Below are 16,758 nucleotides of genomic sequence, written 5' to 3'. Positions count from 1 at the left end.
CAGGGTATTCTTAATTGGCTTGAAACATAGAAAGATACACAGTATACTAAGAACAAGGGACTTGATCACAGGGAAACATACAGGTCCAGGCAAGATCCTGAAGCAAAGAAAAACAAGGGAGCGCAAACATCAGTCAACTATAATTACAAAGGAATGGAACTGATCTCTGATGTGTCTGGGTGGCAGCTCTATGTGTTTGTGTGTGTGTGTGTGTGTGTGTGTGTGTGTGTGTGTGTGTGTGTCAGTAGAGAGAGAGAAAGAGAGACAGACAGCGAGAGAATTTAGTGTGGCTTCCATATTTACAGTCCATAGAGCATTACTTGTTAGGGAGGAGGTGCTCATATCAGAGCTGTGATACTACTGTCATCACTTTACTACAAAAAAACATTTGCTTAATGTCTAATTAAATAGGGAAAATAAACTAATATCTTACACGATTGTTTTGACAATTGATTAGTATATTGAAGGCGAAAGGGAGGAATTGGAGATCAATATAATCTTTTTCCTCTCTTCTGAATATTACACTGCAATAGATGTGATTTCAGGAGTCTCCTGCCATGTACTTCCAGTTGAATTACTAATATGCTTAATAATATGAAACATGTGATAGAGAAATAGATCAGCCAGCAAGCACAAAGAATTTGTGATAAGATTGAGCTTCTGACCAGGGTTGCCACAACTTTTAGGAATGTAATTCATTCATATGAACTTCAAATTTTGTGGCTTTCCCTGTGTGATTAAATGGGAAGAAAGTACTGTAGAAACAAGAATTCTTGTTCAGCCAAGTAGAAAGTGTTCATGTTCCCATCCTCACGTTGCAAATTTCCATTCCATATAGACTCTCTTTTAGAGTGCTTTCATTTAATATACTTCAGCACCTCATGCTTCCGTGTGGAAGACAAGAAAAAAGATAATTTTGTTTGTCTATTAAATTATGTAAATTACCATGTACAGGCATGATTTGTATAGTTACTGAAGTTTGTAATATATATAAGTAGGGCTCATTTCACAATAAAAATATAATTAAAATCACATAATAAGACTAGAAGTCACAGAATTTTGTGCATGAAAACATACATTAGATTAGTTGCAGAATTTCTATTTTGAAATAAACTTTATATTGAAGTATAATGCACTTTACCTAAGGATTGAAACATTTTATTGAAAAATATATTTCCTGGAGATCTTTTTGCTTCATTATTTTAGGGATACCGTTGTAACCATTGTAATAATGATATGTACAAGACGTTATCTCGAAAGACGAACTTTACAACTTTGGCTGGCAAGCGTGTGGAAATGGAAAAGGATGGGAAGGGGAAACAAAGGAAGAGGAAACAATGCTTGATAAGAAATGTACTCACTACTTTGCCCATATAATTGTAACCCCTTTGTACGAAATTTTCACAATAAAAAAAGTTAAAAAGAAAATGATCCCAAAGTAATCATTTTTTTATTTTCCTATTTCCATGTGATTTACCTGCAATTTAGAAATCTAGATATATAATTTAAGTTAACCAAAAATATTATTGAGTATAAGGTTCTTCTACTCTCTACATTCTTCACACTGAGATCATCAAATATGGTGAGTTTGAAATGATTAGTCTCTGTTTGACCTATGTTAATACTATTTAAAATGTGAGTGAAATGTTTAAAAAGTAGTATTTATTTTAGTTGCTCTGAAGAGACAATAACTGATATAATTAAAGGCTACAAATCATTAGATTTAAAATTTAGAATTCATGAAATGTTTTTGACCACACTGGTTACTGGAGCCTTCACAAAAACTTCATGAGATAATTTATATTGATGAAGCAAAAATCCCACACTGGTTACTGGAGCTTTCAGAAAAACCTCATGAGACAATTTATATTGATGAAGCAAAAATCCCAGAGTTTAGACATTTACGAATAGAAAAATCATGTCATTCTGAATATGTAGAGCTACATAACAAACAGAAAATTTAGCTTTTAAATATCTGAATATACTAATACATTTAATTGCAGGGTAAGTACTTGTTCTGAAAGGAGATAAAATTGCATTTACTTTGAAAAGTAAACCTAAGTATTAATTTGAATAAAAGACAATGTTTAAAATATCACTCATCCAAGAAACAAGATGTACAGTTCATTGTTTTTCATGCTTATAATGTTCTCTAAACTTACAACAAATACTAGATTAGTAAACCTAAACCACTACTTTGTAGGGAAATAGAAAGATTCTTAAAATTCATGACTATAACTTTTTCTCAAACAATTGCTAGGTAACTGTTTTATATTTTTTGTCATGGAATCCTATTTGATAAAATTTTATTCATTAAGTTAAATAATTGGCCAATAACAATATAAATCATACATGAACAAAGTTTTGAACAAGTATTTCTTTCACAAGACATATCATGGCTCTCTTCAAGAACACTGGAAGGCTGTGTGTTATTTATTTATTTTTAGTTATTTTATTAATGGTTATTAATTTTCAGAAGTGGCAGTTTCGTTACTCTCTTTCCATAATATTTTTAAAACATTTGATTATACTCCCTCTATTTCCTTTTTGTTACTCCTTCCTCCAAAGATCATGTTTTTTATATAAAATTATATTTTTATATATGCACATATAAACTCACTTGGAAGATTTAAGCTAAACTGCAACTTAATTCAAGATGTACAGAGGATTAACAGGATGAACAAAAATGAATATTTTTTGTTAATTTCTGCATTGAACTATCATTATTATTATGGTTAGGGTTAGGATACCAGACAGAATTAGAATTTGGTTTAGAGAAATAGCAAATTCAGGTTCTACAAAGGATGACCTATTGAAATAATAATACTCACAGCACACTGTACTGAAAATGAACTTTAAATCATGGGGAGAAAAGAGTGATGGAGATGGGAGAGGGAAGGAATAGTTGGACAACAACAAAGAAGGGAGTAACAATGATCAACAAGAAATGTACTCATTACCTTACACATTTAACTGTAATCCCTCTGTCAGCCTCATTACCTACTCAGGAAGCTGATTTCTGAGGACTACAGTTCAAAGCCAGCCCCAGTAGGAAAGTCTGTGAGAATTTTATCTCCAATTAACTACCTGGAAACCAAAAAGTGGTGCTGTGGCTCAAGTGGTACAAGTGCACAACTTGAGCTAAAGAACTCCGGGATTGTGCCCAGGCCCAGAGTTCAAGCCCCACGACCAACAAAAGGAATAAAAAAAGAAATTTGTTAAATGTTAAGTAAAGCTGAACTTTTGTAGGTTCTAGGAATTCAGGAAAATCTGGGATAATGGAAGTACAATGTATTTCATAATATCAGGATTTGAGATCAATGATTATAATGATTCCTCTTATGGAACAAGATAGGTTCAGAGGTAAGAGTGAGAAAATCTGTAGGGTTTAGGAAAAGCTGCAATTTATTTCGAGGATTAGAGTGGAATTTAAGTTAGGATTGCACAAAACGAGCATTTTTCATAAATTTTATAATTGGGATACCTTTAGTATTAAGGTTATGGTTAGGATTCCAGCCATGGTTAGGGTTAGAGTGAAGGAGAAAAACAATGAGGGTCAAATTGAAGGTAAATTGTACTACAAGCCTGGTAAGAATTAGAATGAATGTGAACTAGAGTATTGCTATTAATATTAGAATCTGCTTGCAATTAGGCTTATATTTATTCTCAATATTCCAGTTAAGTTTAAGTTTAGAGTTAGAAAATGACTAAGATATTGGGAAAAAAATTGAAACCTATGTTTGGAAGGCTTATTTGAATCAAGTTAGGATGAATGAAAGCTAGTGTAACACTAACTAGTTAGTGTTAGTATAGACATTATTTGGATTAAAATCAGGGTCAGTGTTTTGTTCTGATTATGATTAGTGTTATGAATAGGAAAGTTTTACTATAAAATTGAGTTTTCACTAACAAATAGAAGCAAAAATGTGAACCTGAATAGTAACTAGAACATTATCATTATATTTATTTCTCAGTGATAATTCTTGTAATGATTAATGAGAGTTTTCCAGCCAGGTTTATGTTGAGAGTTAGCGTTAAGTAAAAACTAGATGATATGTAAATCTGAAATTGTTTTAGGATACAGTGGTTCAGGAAAATGTAGGATTAATGGAAACTACAATATTTTTCCTGGTAAGATAATTTGAGGACAAGTAATATAATGGTTCATGTTAGGGAAGAAGATAACTTCACAGGTAGAGTCAGGAAATTTGTTGGAAATTAGGGCAAATTGAAACTCATTTCCAGAGTGCAAACTGGAATATTCATTACAATGAATAAAAAATAGAGTATTAGAAATAGAAAATTAGGTTTCAGTTCCAGCTGGGCTTAGTGTTAGCATCAGGGAAATGCAAAATTTAAGGTCAAACTGAAAATAAATCTTTGAATAACAAGTCAAGATCAAATTAGGATGAATATGAAATAGGAAACTGCTAATAATATTAGGATTAGGGTATGATTAGTGTGAGGGTTAGCCTGAATGTTGTGTTAGAAAAATGGCAAGATATTGGGTAAAACTAGAAAATATTTTAAGAAAGATGAGTTGAAGCCAAAACAGGATGTATAAATTTAATGTACTTTTGTGGCTTTTAGAATCCAAAGGCAATTGGTTCTAGCGTTAGGGTTACTTTTCTAATTTATGAACTAATGAATTAAAGGCACAATTCTTTCATTCTTACAAACAAAGACAGTCAAGAGTTGGGGAAAAAACAATTTTCTACATGAAAATGTGTCTTAAAATATTTTCCAACCAGGATTAAATAATAGTGAACATGGTGTGAACATGGTGTCATTTATTAAAATTAGGCAAGTTGATGATAAAACTTTCAAAAAATATCCAAACACATAAGATTTGAACTCAGATATGTTATTGGGAAAACAGATACTTGCTCTAGCTGGGAAATTGTGTGTGTGTGTGTGTGTGTGTGTGTGCGTGTGTGTGTGTGTGTGTGTGTGTATGCACCCACCACTGGTCTTCTAATGAGGCCTGGGTCCTGTCATCAGCTTATTCTCTGGAAGTATGGCACTAAACCACGTAGCCAAAGGCTTTCTTCTGGCATTTTAATGGTTATTTTGAGATAAATACCTCATGGATTTTACTTTCTGGACTTAATCTTCTGATCCCCAGTAATCCTTGGGTTAGTGTTATTGTGGGTGCTACCACAAAGTGACAGTTCATTAAACTGTGAGCAATATGGAAGTACTCGTGCAAGATATGAAGTAACCAGTTCATTAATGTGGGAGTAACAGGATCACATTTGATTGCCTTCAAACACATTATTTCAGATGAGTTTAACTGAAGCCCAAAGCATAATCCAAACCTATTAGCCACACTGTATGAAGTAGCACATATTCATAGTGTAGAATATGTACAATGAATTGAATCCTGAATCAAAAGACTTTGTTGGGTTTGCCTCAAAGAAATAAAGTGTCATTGAAATGAAGTCCAGACTGGAGGCCTGTAGCGAGCAGGAGAGCATCTGCTTAGTGTGTGTCCAACACCCAGGACCATAAAAAAGTAGAAGGGAAAGTGTAAGAGAAAGAGGAAAGGAAAGGAGGAGGAAAGGGTAAGAGAGGAGGAAGGGCATAGCAGAAGGGAGAAGAGAAGGGGACAGGGAGAAAGTAGAGGTAGGAGAGAAGGAAGAGGGAAACAGGACCCTGGGGAAGAGGATCAGGAGAGGAGACAGGAGGAGGAAGATAAATGCAATATAACACCAAGAATTGTTGGAAAACATGTTGCATAAGTGATTTGCATGTGCATGGCAGGATTATTTTCTAATCAGAAAGACAGCTAGCACAGTGACAATATGGGTGATACCTGTTGCTCAGTCATTTTATTCTCTTTCTTCAGTGAGGAGTTCAGAAGAAATGCTGAGTTCGGTGTTTTACAGATATATTTCAGGATTTCTTTTTCATGAATCAAACAATGGAAAGAAATAAATGCAACTTCCCTTAATTAAAAAAAGAATAGAAGTTATATTTATTTGTATTACTATGCATGAAGAAATCCTGGAGATTTCTAGTTAATTCAGAGGGATCCATGCAAAAATATAATACAAGAGGAAAGTAAAACTGTTTTTAATGTATAATAGGTTATCATTGATGAAAAGTTTTACTGGACTTTTTTCGTTTTTCTTTTTTTATTTTTGTTTTGTTTTTGCCAGTTGTGCATTGCTCCAAGCTGTGCTCTGGAGCCCTTTCCAAGTCACCACGTGAAACTCCATTTTTGTAGTCCCTGTGGGTGTGGGTGCCTCCTCAGGTCACCCGTTGAGATGTGTGGCCAACTCCTTTAAGGTGGATGTGCAGTGAGTGGATGTGTGTACATGCTCCCCAACATTGCCAGATGAGCCAGGCCCACCCTTCCCACCTAACTTCCCAGTTTCAGTTGCTCCATTTCACCCAGGAACTGGCAGCCATGGGTCTGGAGTTGAGGCCACTGCTGCCCTCTCCTCCTCCAGTTGTGCTGGTACTGGTCTTCTGTGCTCCTGAGTGCATTGCCCATCCTAGGGAGACTCTGTTCTGGGGTCACTGCCTGCCCACATGAGTACAGTGTGAGGGACACCATGTTTGTACACTGCACAGTCCATGGGTAAAGGAAGGCTGGGTATGCAGTCTGCCCCCTTGGGGCCAGGCAGCCTAGCCGTGGTTCACCTCATCAGTCTTTAAGGGGGTCTGGTTACTGGAGCCATGTGTTGGACCCTCTGCCAGCTGGCTTGTGACAGCTGCAGCAGCTCAACAACCTGGAGCCCCTTCAGCATCTCTGTGGACCTCCATTTTCTGGTCCTTGTGGACTCGGGTACAGGGCCAACCGTACATATGCCAATCAGTGCCAGAGAAGCCTGGACTTGCAGCACAAAAGCTGAAGCACCGAGGCAATGAAGGCCCTCTTGCTTTGCTGTGTAGCCTCCTCCTTCGCCCTTCTGGCCACATGGGCCCAGTTCTGGGTTCCATTCCAGCGATACTCCATTTGGAGGCAATGGGGTCACCCCCTACTCTCGTTGTTATCCAAAGAAGGGGAAAGGACATGGCCTTGGCAATGTAGGCTGCAGAGATGGAAGGCAGGACTTGGCATCTACCCTGCCTTCCTCCCTGGCTTTGGTACCTGAGTCTGGGTTGCTTGGCTTGGTCACTAATGGAACCTTGTTGGCTACAGCCCACCGCAAAGTCCTGCACCTGCTGCAGCAGCAATGTGGTGTCCTGGACCCCCTTAGGGTCCCCACATGGACCTCTGATGGGTCTACTTGGGCTGGGTGTGGGTTTCATCTCAAGACTCCCATTAGGAAGTGCCACACCCCTTCCTGGTACTGCAAGCAAGAGGTGCCACATATATCTACTTTGTAACATTTTCCTTCACTGAGATAAACAGAACTTGGAAATATAAATAAGTTTTGTAAAAACAAAATATATAACCTATATCACTTCAACCTTCTAAATCATTGTAATATTTTTATATCCAGTAGAATTCTGTCTGTAATTACTTATTTTACATTTGAATGTAATGTATTTTGTGTTTATTTAACTATTCTAGTATACTTTCATTTGCACTACTTACTATTTTTTTCAAATTCTGAGATTCGATCACGTGTTTATGGATAAGTGTTTTGTTGTACTTTTATTTCAGTTTTCCATTATGGCCTTATGATTACAAACAATAAGATCCATTCTTGCTAGTATATAGTTCAATGATTTTGGACTAGAGACTCAAAGATATAGTATAACATATACAGTAATGTGTATCACTTTGTTTAATACTGCTCCATAAAATAATTAATAATTCAGATGGCAGCCACTTCATCTGGCATGCTGGTCTGTCTGGTGAAGTAGGATCCTAGTGGCAGCCTGCCCATATCGGGCCATTGCGGGCACCTCGCCTGGGGCTGTGGGAGAAGATCAGGGGGCACCTGCTGTTCAGCGAGGGCAGCAACACGGCAGCTGCTGTGTGAATGACACAGTGTCACTGACTCACATCTAACACATGCCTGCCCCGTGGGTTTGGGCCCTGGGAGCACACACACACCGTGGGGCAGGTGGCGCCTAACTAGGAAGGTGTGCAGACCAAACATAAGCCACTCTGCAGATTGGCTGGTACAGTATTTATTCTCCGTAGAGCAGTGGACAATTCTGCTCTGCTGTGGGGAGAAAACAAGACAGACAGACCCAGGCAGGTGAAGCCAACTTTTTGTACTCAGGTTGGCAAGGAAACTTTCCTCCATGCACTTTACAGCAGGCTCAGGAAGCCCTTCCATGCTCCTTGTCCATGGAGTAGCAGCTAGGGACACTCAAGTCTGGTACTCCTGGCTGCTCTTTTGGGTTTGTTTGTTAATTTATACAGACAGCCCCTCCCTCAAACAGCAGAGGTATTCTGGGTATTGTAAAACGTTCTGCATCTGAGCATTCCCAATGTTGGGTTTTTGTATTGTTTCTTGTAAATGCTTTGTGAAATTTGTGTTTTAGGTGTTGAGGTGCGAGCGAAGGAGCCAGATTATGAACATAGTTTCCTACCAGTCTTTCATTTATAAATGAAAACAGATTCTCTATAAAAATGCCTACCAGGAAATAACTTGAGAGGGGGAAATAAAGGCTGCTTTCTCATAAGATCAAAATGTGCTAGTTTTATATGCATGTTGTATGCACTCAAAATACAATTAAGTAACTCACTCTCTAGGAACAATTGTCCAGAGCTAAGAGTTAAGTGTCTGGGAGCTAGAGGCAGGGTGTTTGTGAGCTTTATACAAAGGGAGGGAAGAAAGTAAAAATTCATAAATAACTTTGTAGAATCAAGGTGGCAATACAATATGAGAATCACAATAAACTTCTTTGTTATTCGGGGTCTTTCATTGTTCCATATGAATTTTTGGATTGCGTCTTTTATTTCATTGAAGAGTGACATTGGGATATTGGTAGGTATCACATTGTATTTGGATATAACCTTTGGCAATATTGCCATTTTCATGATGTTAATCCTCCCAATCCAGGAGAATGGGAAGTTTCCCACTTCCATAGCTCTGCTTTAATTTTCCTTTTCTGGTTTTTAAAGTTCCCATCATAGAGGTCCTTCACCTCTTAAGTTAACTCCTAGGTATTTTATTTTTGTGTGGCTAGTAAAAAGGGGTTGCTTTCCTAATTTCAGCTGCCCTCTTATCGTTAATGGAATACAGGAAAGCCTTTATTTTCTGAGGGTTAATTTTTTTTTTTTGTCGGTCGTGGGGCTTGAACTCTGGGCCTGGGCGCTGTCCCTCAGCTCTTCAACTCAAGGCGAGCGCTCTACCACTTGAGCTACAGTGCCACTTCCTGAGGGTTAATTTTATATTCTGCTAGTTTGCCAAAGTTTCTGATCAGCTCAAGTAACTTGGGAATGGAGTCCATGGGTTTCATTAAATAAAAGACCATGTCATCTTCAAAGACGGAGTGTTTTATTCATCTTTTGCTATTTGGATCCCTTTAAGATTGCATCTTATCTTATTGCCCCAGCTAGCATTCTAATACTAAGTTGAAAAGGAGTGGAGAGAGCTAATATCCTTATCTTATTCCTGAATTTATAAGAAATGGGTTTAACTTCTCACCATTAAGTATAATGCTGTTTGTAGGTTTGTCAATTCTTAGCAGAAAGAACAGCACTAGAGCAATATTAGTTCCAAATTTCAAACGCTACTAAAAAGCCATAGTAATAAGAACAGCTTGGTTCTGGCACAAGAACAGACTTGAGGACCAATGGAATAGGACTGAAGACTCAGAAATTAAACCCCTGACAGCTATCCACCCAATCTTTGACAAGGGATCTAAAAAAAGAGAATGGAAGAAAGACAGCCTTTTGAGTAAATGGTGTGGGCAAAATTGGTTAAACACCAGTTAAACTAAAGCTGCATCTGTATATATCACCCTGCATAAGAATCAACTCCAAATGGATCAAAGACCTCAAAATAAAAGAGGACACCATGAAAACATTACATGAAGGAATAGGATAAACTCTAGGGCTTTTTAACACATACTGAAATTTTCTTAATAGAGAGCCAGATACAAAGAATAAAGAAAAATAAGTTAAGAAATTCATTCCTTAATTCATCTCTTTATGAAACAAGTAATTTACTATTACAGGATGAGATGGAATTATAAATTCCAAGTGCTGATACAGTCCGTATGTAATAAACATATTACAATGGTCAAAAAAAAGAAATCAAAGAAAGGTTGGACAAATGGGATTGCATGAAACATGAGAGCTTCTGCAAGACAAAGTTCATAGATAGCAATATCAATAGAAAGCACACATTCTGGGAGAAGATCTTCACGAGTTATAAAATGGACAAGGTCTCATATGTAAAATGTACTTAGGACTGAAAAAATTAAATCCCCCAACATCAAATTCTCAGAGAAACAACTGCTCAATAATTAAGTGGGCTAAAAACTTAAAGAGAAACTTCTCTGAAGAGGAAATAAAAATGGCCATTAGATACATGAAGAAATGCTCAACTATTCTAGCCACAAAAGAAATGCAAATCAAGAGAATATTGCGACTGTACCTTACTCTAGTTAGAATGGCTATAATCAAGAAATTTTTTTTTCTGTTTATGTGGTGCTGAGGAATCGAACCCAGGGCCTCATGCATACAATGCAAAACACTCTACTCCTGAGTCACTTTCCCGGCCCCTAATCAAGAAATTTAATAACAACACCTTGAAGGCGATGTGGCTAAAACGGAACCCTATTTAATTGATGGTGGGAGTGTAAACTTGTTTAACCACTTTGGAAAGCAGTATGGAAGTTCTTCAAAAGACTCCATGTAAAGTTCCCCTATGTCCCAGCAATCCCACTTTTGGGCATTTAGGCATTAAACCAAATGATCACAAACAAAGTAATACCAAAGTTGCCTGTGCAACCATGTTTATGGAAACAACCTCGATGCTCCTCAGTTCATGAATGGATCAAGAAAATGTGATACACACACACACACACACACACACACACACACACACACACACACACACAATGGAATTCTATGCCTCCATTAGAAAGAATGAAATTATCACATTTCTTAGGAAATGGAAAGACTTGGTAAATATTATGTTAAGTGAAGTAAGCCAGGCCCAAAGAAACATATGTCCCAGGGTTTCCCTTGTTTGTAAGGACTAGTACATGTCTAGGACAAGCAGAGAAGATCAAAGGCTATGGACGTATAACCATATAAGGTGACATTAAGTGAAAGGACCCCAAGTCAGACACAGAAGTGATTTTTTCTTTCTTGTTTTTGTTTTTAATATACTTATAATGCGCTATGTGATTCTTTTGTAAGTTCATCCCCCCATGGTGTAATCCCTGTTTTCACTGTATTTGATTCCAGTGTTCTGCACCTTATATACATATTTTGTAATTTGGGAAGTGGAAAGGTTGTAGCAGAATGCAGAAATGGGGATGCAGGTTGACCCATTGTGATTATGAGATGTACAGGACACTGTGTTGAAAATGAATTTACAATGTCGAGTAATGGTCAATGAGGGAGGACTTGGAGAGTTGGGGAGGGAAAGGGTAGTAGGGGAAAAACAAAGGAGGAGGTAACAATGCTCAATAGGATATGTAGTCATTACCCTACTCATGTAACTGTAAACCCTCTGTATAGTATTTTTACAATAAAAAATATAAAACACTCTTCCTGGTATAGATTTCCAGTGCTGCCCACGGCATTGCATTTTTTGCCTTTTCTGGCTGTGGTTAGGTCCATCTGCCTAATGGATCAGTACTCTTCAAGGCTTCTTGGTCCTGAAGTGGGACTTGGATTATCCAGTGATGTTTGGAACTAGGCCAAGGACAGGACAAAACCACTTCCAGGGCATTGCTTCTTCATTCCCCTCCCCCCACCATGCAACTAGGATTGCAAGCAGAATTTCTCTGAATTCGACTCCAGAAAACAATCACTGAACCAAAAGGCAAGGTCACCAAACACCTCTCCTCCTCCCCCCAATTCCTCCTTTCTTCCTCCTTGGTAAAGTACAAAATAATTTTGTAGGTTTTGGCAAACACACAAATTGCCCACTACCTCCCCTTTTAAACTAGGCTTAAAGTCACTAAGCATTTAAACTGATAATGCCGCACTCATTATTCTGGACAACAACTTCAGGTTGTTTGATGCTTTAATTTGTTGGTGGTGGTGGTGGTGGTAGGACGGCCTCAACTCTGGGTCTAGCTGTTATACCTGATGAGCTTTTCAGCTCAAGGCTAGTGCACTACCACTTGAGCCACAGAGCCATTTCCACATTTTTCTGCTTATATGGTGCTGAGGAATTAAACTCAGGACCTTATGTATTCAGGACAAGTACTCTACCACTGAGTCTCCTTCCCAGCCTTAATGCTTCAATTCTTTAAATTGTATTTTTGTCAGTCCTGTGGTTTAATCTCAGGGTATTAACATATTCCTGAGTTCTTCAGCTCAAGTGGAGCCCTCTACCACTTGAGCCACAGTGCCAATTTCTGTTTTCAGATAAGCGTCTTTCAGATATTCCTGCCAGGGTTTGCTTTGATCAGTGAATTTTTAAATTATATTTCTTCTATGTATTTATTGGAATATTGCAGTTTATCTGAAATTTAAAGTTTTCTGTAAAACTCTGTCTTCAAGTATTCCAATAGTATTAAATATTACATTTACAATCTATTCTGTAGCAATACATTTTGAAATTATTATGTTAAGATGAAAATCTTGTTGATTGTAGAAAAATCCCATTAAAGTCCAAATGGGAAATATGCTTATTTCAGCAGCCTTGAGTCTCCTTCTTATTTATTTATTTATTTGTGAAAATACCATATAGAGTGGTAACAATTACATGGGCAAGATAATGAGTACATTACTCATCAAGCATTATTGCCTCCTCCTTTGTTTCCCCTTCCCATCTGTTCTCATATGCCCACCCCCCCCCCACGTTGCTCTCCAGACACCCCTTTGCCATCCCCCACTCTCGCCGGCCAAGTTGTAAAGTTCGTTTTTCTTTTATTTTTTATTTGTTCATTTTTTTATAGTGAGAATACCAACAGACGAGTTACAATTACATGGGCAAGATAACGAGTACATTTCTTATCAAGCACTATTGCTGCCTCTTTGTTTCCCCTTCCCATCCCTTTCCATACTACCCCCCTCCCTCCATCCGATCCTCCCCCCACCCCCCATCAAAGCTGTAAAGTTCGTTTTTCGACCTAACGACTTGTATATCTCATTGTTGCAATGGGTCCACCTGTATCCCGAGTTAAAAGATTAGTTTTTTCCCTTCTCCACAAATTATACCAACATCAAATACCGTGAAAGCAGGGTCTTTACTGTGGGGGAGGGACATACAAAGCAATATAGAAATCATCTTATAAATATGTTAGAAACAATCCCAAGGGGGAAAAAAAAAACATTGAATCCTTATCTGGTGGTTCATTTCACCCAACCTCAACTTGTCTGACCTTTTCGGCTTATCTCAGACATATACTGGTTATTGTAAATAAAGGAAACCATGGGACCTATGTTTCTTTGGGACTGGTTTATTCCCTTAATATAAATTTTTCCATGTCTTTCCATTTCCTAACAAATGGGGCAATGTCATTCTTTCAGATAGAGGCATAGAATTCCATTGTGTGTGTGTGTGTGTGTGTGTGTGTGTGTGTGTATATATATATATATATATATATGTATACCACATTTTATTGATCCATGCATCTACTGAGGGGCATCTGGTTTGGTTCCATATGTTAGCGATGGTAAATAACGGTTCAATAAACATAATTGTGCTGGTAGCTTTAATATGGCCTTGTTTGTGACCATTTGGGTAAATGCCCAAAAGTCAGATTTCTGGGTTATAGGGGAGCTCTATGTGGAATCTTTTGAGGAACCTCCATACTACTTTCCAAAGTGGTTGAACAAGTTTACATGCCCACAAACAATGCAATAAATTTCCCTTATGCCCACATCCCCTCTAGCATCTGTTGTTATTAGAGTTCTTCATTATAGCCATTCCAACTGGGGTAAGGTGGTATCTCAATGTTGGTTTGATTTGCATTTCTGTTATGGCTAGAGAGGTTGAGCATTTCTTCATGTGTATATTGGCCATCCTTCTTTCATCTTCAGAGGAGTTTCTCTTTAAGTCTTTAGCCCACTTATTTATTTGGCAGGTTTTTCTTTAAGGATTTGTTGTTGGGGGATTTAATTTTTTTGAGTTCCAGGTATATTTTAGATGTGGGACCCTTGTCTGTTGTATGGTAGTGAAGAGCTTCTCCCAATCAATGGGCTTTCAATTGATTTTGCTAGCTATGTCCTTTGCCACGCAGAAGTTCTGCAATTTCATACTATCCCATTTGTCCAACATTTCTTTGATTTGTTGTAATTCTGGGTCTCTATTAAGAAAATTTAAGCGTGTGCAAAGGAGACCTATTGTTTCCCCTATTCCATTCTTTAATGTTTTCAGAGTGTCTGTTTGACTCCGAGGTCTTTGACCCATTTGGAGTTCATTCTGGTGCAGGATGATATATAAAGATCTAACTTTAGTTTTCTACAAGTAGTTAACCAATTTTGAAAACACCATTTACTGAGGAGATTGTGTCTCTTCCTTTCCAATTTTTTAGCTCTCTTATCGAACATTAGATGTCTATAGGCCTATCGATACATTTCTGAGCTTTCATGTCTAGTCCATTGGTCCTATGGGCTATTCTTGGGACAGTACCAAGCTGTTTTAATTACTATGGCTTTGTAGAAGAGTTTGAAATTTGGTATTGATATTCCTCCAGCACTGTTGTTTCCATTATCATTTTTGCTATTCAGGGTATTTTATTTTTCCATATGAATTTTTGGATCACCTCTTCTTTTTACTAAAAGACTGAGGCTGCAATATTGATAGGTATCATATTGATATTTGTTGATAGCCTTGGGAAGTATTGCGATTTTCACGATGTTGATCTTTCCAATCCAGGAGCATGGGTGTTTTTGCCACTTTCTAATTTCGGTTTTGATTTCCTTTTTCAGGTTTTTAAAGTTTTCATCATTGAGGTCCTTTTTTCTTTGTTAAGTCCTAGGTATTTTAATTTTTGTGGGGCTATTACAAATGGAGTTGCTTTCCTGATTTCAATCATACTTTTCTCATTGTTGGCATACAGAAAAGCCATTGTTTTTTGAGGGTTAATTTTATACCCTGCTACTTTGTCAAGGTTTTGAATCAGCTTGAATAATTTGGGAGTGGAGTCCGTGGGATTCTTTAAATCCAAGTTCATGTAATCTGCAAAGAGGTAGAGATTCTTCTTTCCCTTTTTGGATTCCCTTTTATATTTGAATCTTATCTTATTGCTGTAGCTAGGCATTCTAATCCTAGTTTGAAGGGAAGTGGAGTGAGTGGACATCTTTCTTTATCTCATTCCTTAGTTAAGAGGAAATACCTTTATTTTTTCACCATTAAGTAAAATGCTGGAAGTAGGTTTGTCATATGCATCCTTTATTGTATTGAGGAATGTTCCCTGAATTCCTAATTTTTCCAGAACCTTCATCATAAAAGGGTGTTCTATCTTGTCAAATCCTTTTTCTGCATCTATTGAGGTAAACATGTGGTTCTTATCCTTGCTCTTGTTGATGTGATTTATTGTATTAATTGGTTTGCGTATATTGAAGCAGCTTTACATCCCTGAAATTAATCCTGTTTGATCATGTTGTATGATTTTTTTGGATGAATTGTCAAAGTCCATTCAGCAAAATTTTGTTGAGAAGTTTTGCATTAATCTTCATCAAAGAAATGGATCTATAGTTCTCTTTCTTTCATGAGTCCCTGCCTATTTTGGGGATGAGGTTTATGATGGCTTCATAGAATGACTTCGGTAGTGAACTTTCTCTTTCAATTTCATTGAAGACTTGAAGGAGTATTGATGTGAGCTCTGCTTTGAAGGCCTTGTATATTTCCGCTGTAAAATTATCTCGTCCCGGGCTTTTCTTAGATGGGAGGTCTCTTATTGCTATTTCTATTTCATTGCTAATTATGGGCCAGTTAATATGGTTTAACTCATCTTGGTTTAGTTTCGGAATGTCTATATTTACTAGGTAACAGTACATTTCTAACAAGTTCTCAAACTTATTATCCTAAAGGTTTGAGAAGTATTCCTTATAATATACTGAATCTTTGTTGTTTCTGGTGAAGTTTCCATTCTCATCTCTGAGTTTATTTATTTGAGTGTGTTTTCTTATTCTTCTAATAAGATTTGTTAAGGGTCTGTCAATTTGTTAATTTTTCAAAGAACTAACTCTGTTTTGTTGGTTCTTTCTATGCTTTTTGAATTCTAATTGATTTAATTTTGATTTAATGTTAAATATTTCTTTCCATGTACTGGATTGGAGTTTATCTTGCTGCTCTTTTTCAAGGAGGCTCTGATGTCTCAGTAAATTGTTGGTTTCAGATCACTCCAATTTGTTGATGCCTCTGAGTACTGCATATGCTGTGTCCCAGAGGAGCTGTTATTGTGAGTGTTCATTTTTGTCGAATATTATAAACATTTGAATTTCGTTTATGATCTCTTCCATGACTCACTGGTGATTCAACAGTGTGCTGTTCAGCCTCCATGTGTTACAGGACTTTCATTGGTGGCTTTTGGTGTGGGGTTCTAATTTTATTCCCTTGTAGTCTGAGAAAATGCAAGGTATAACTTCAATCTTTTTGGATTGGGACAAGTTTGCTTTGTGACCTAAATGTTGTCTATTTTGGAAAACATTCCCTATGCTGCTGAGAAAAACGTGTATTCCGATGTTGCTGGGTGAAATATTCGGTA

This window comes from Dipodomys spectabilis, unplaced genomic scaffold (genome assembly GCF_019054845.1).
Source record: "Dipodomys spectabilis isolate Male_0828 unplaced genomic scaffold, ASM1905484v1 ptg000121l, whole genome shotgun sequence".
NCBI lineage: Eukaryota > Metazoa > Chordata > Mammalia > Rodentia > Heteromyidae > Dipodomys > Dipodomys spectabilis.
This window is presented reverse-complemented; position numbering follows the sequence as displayed.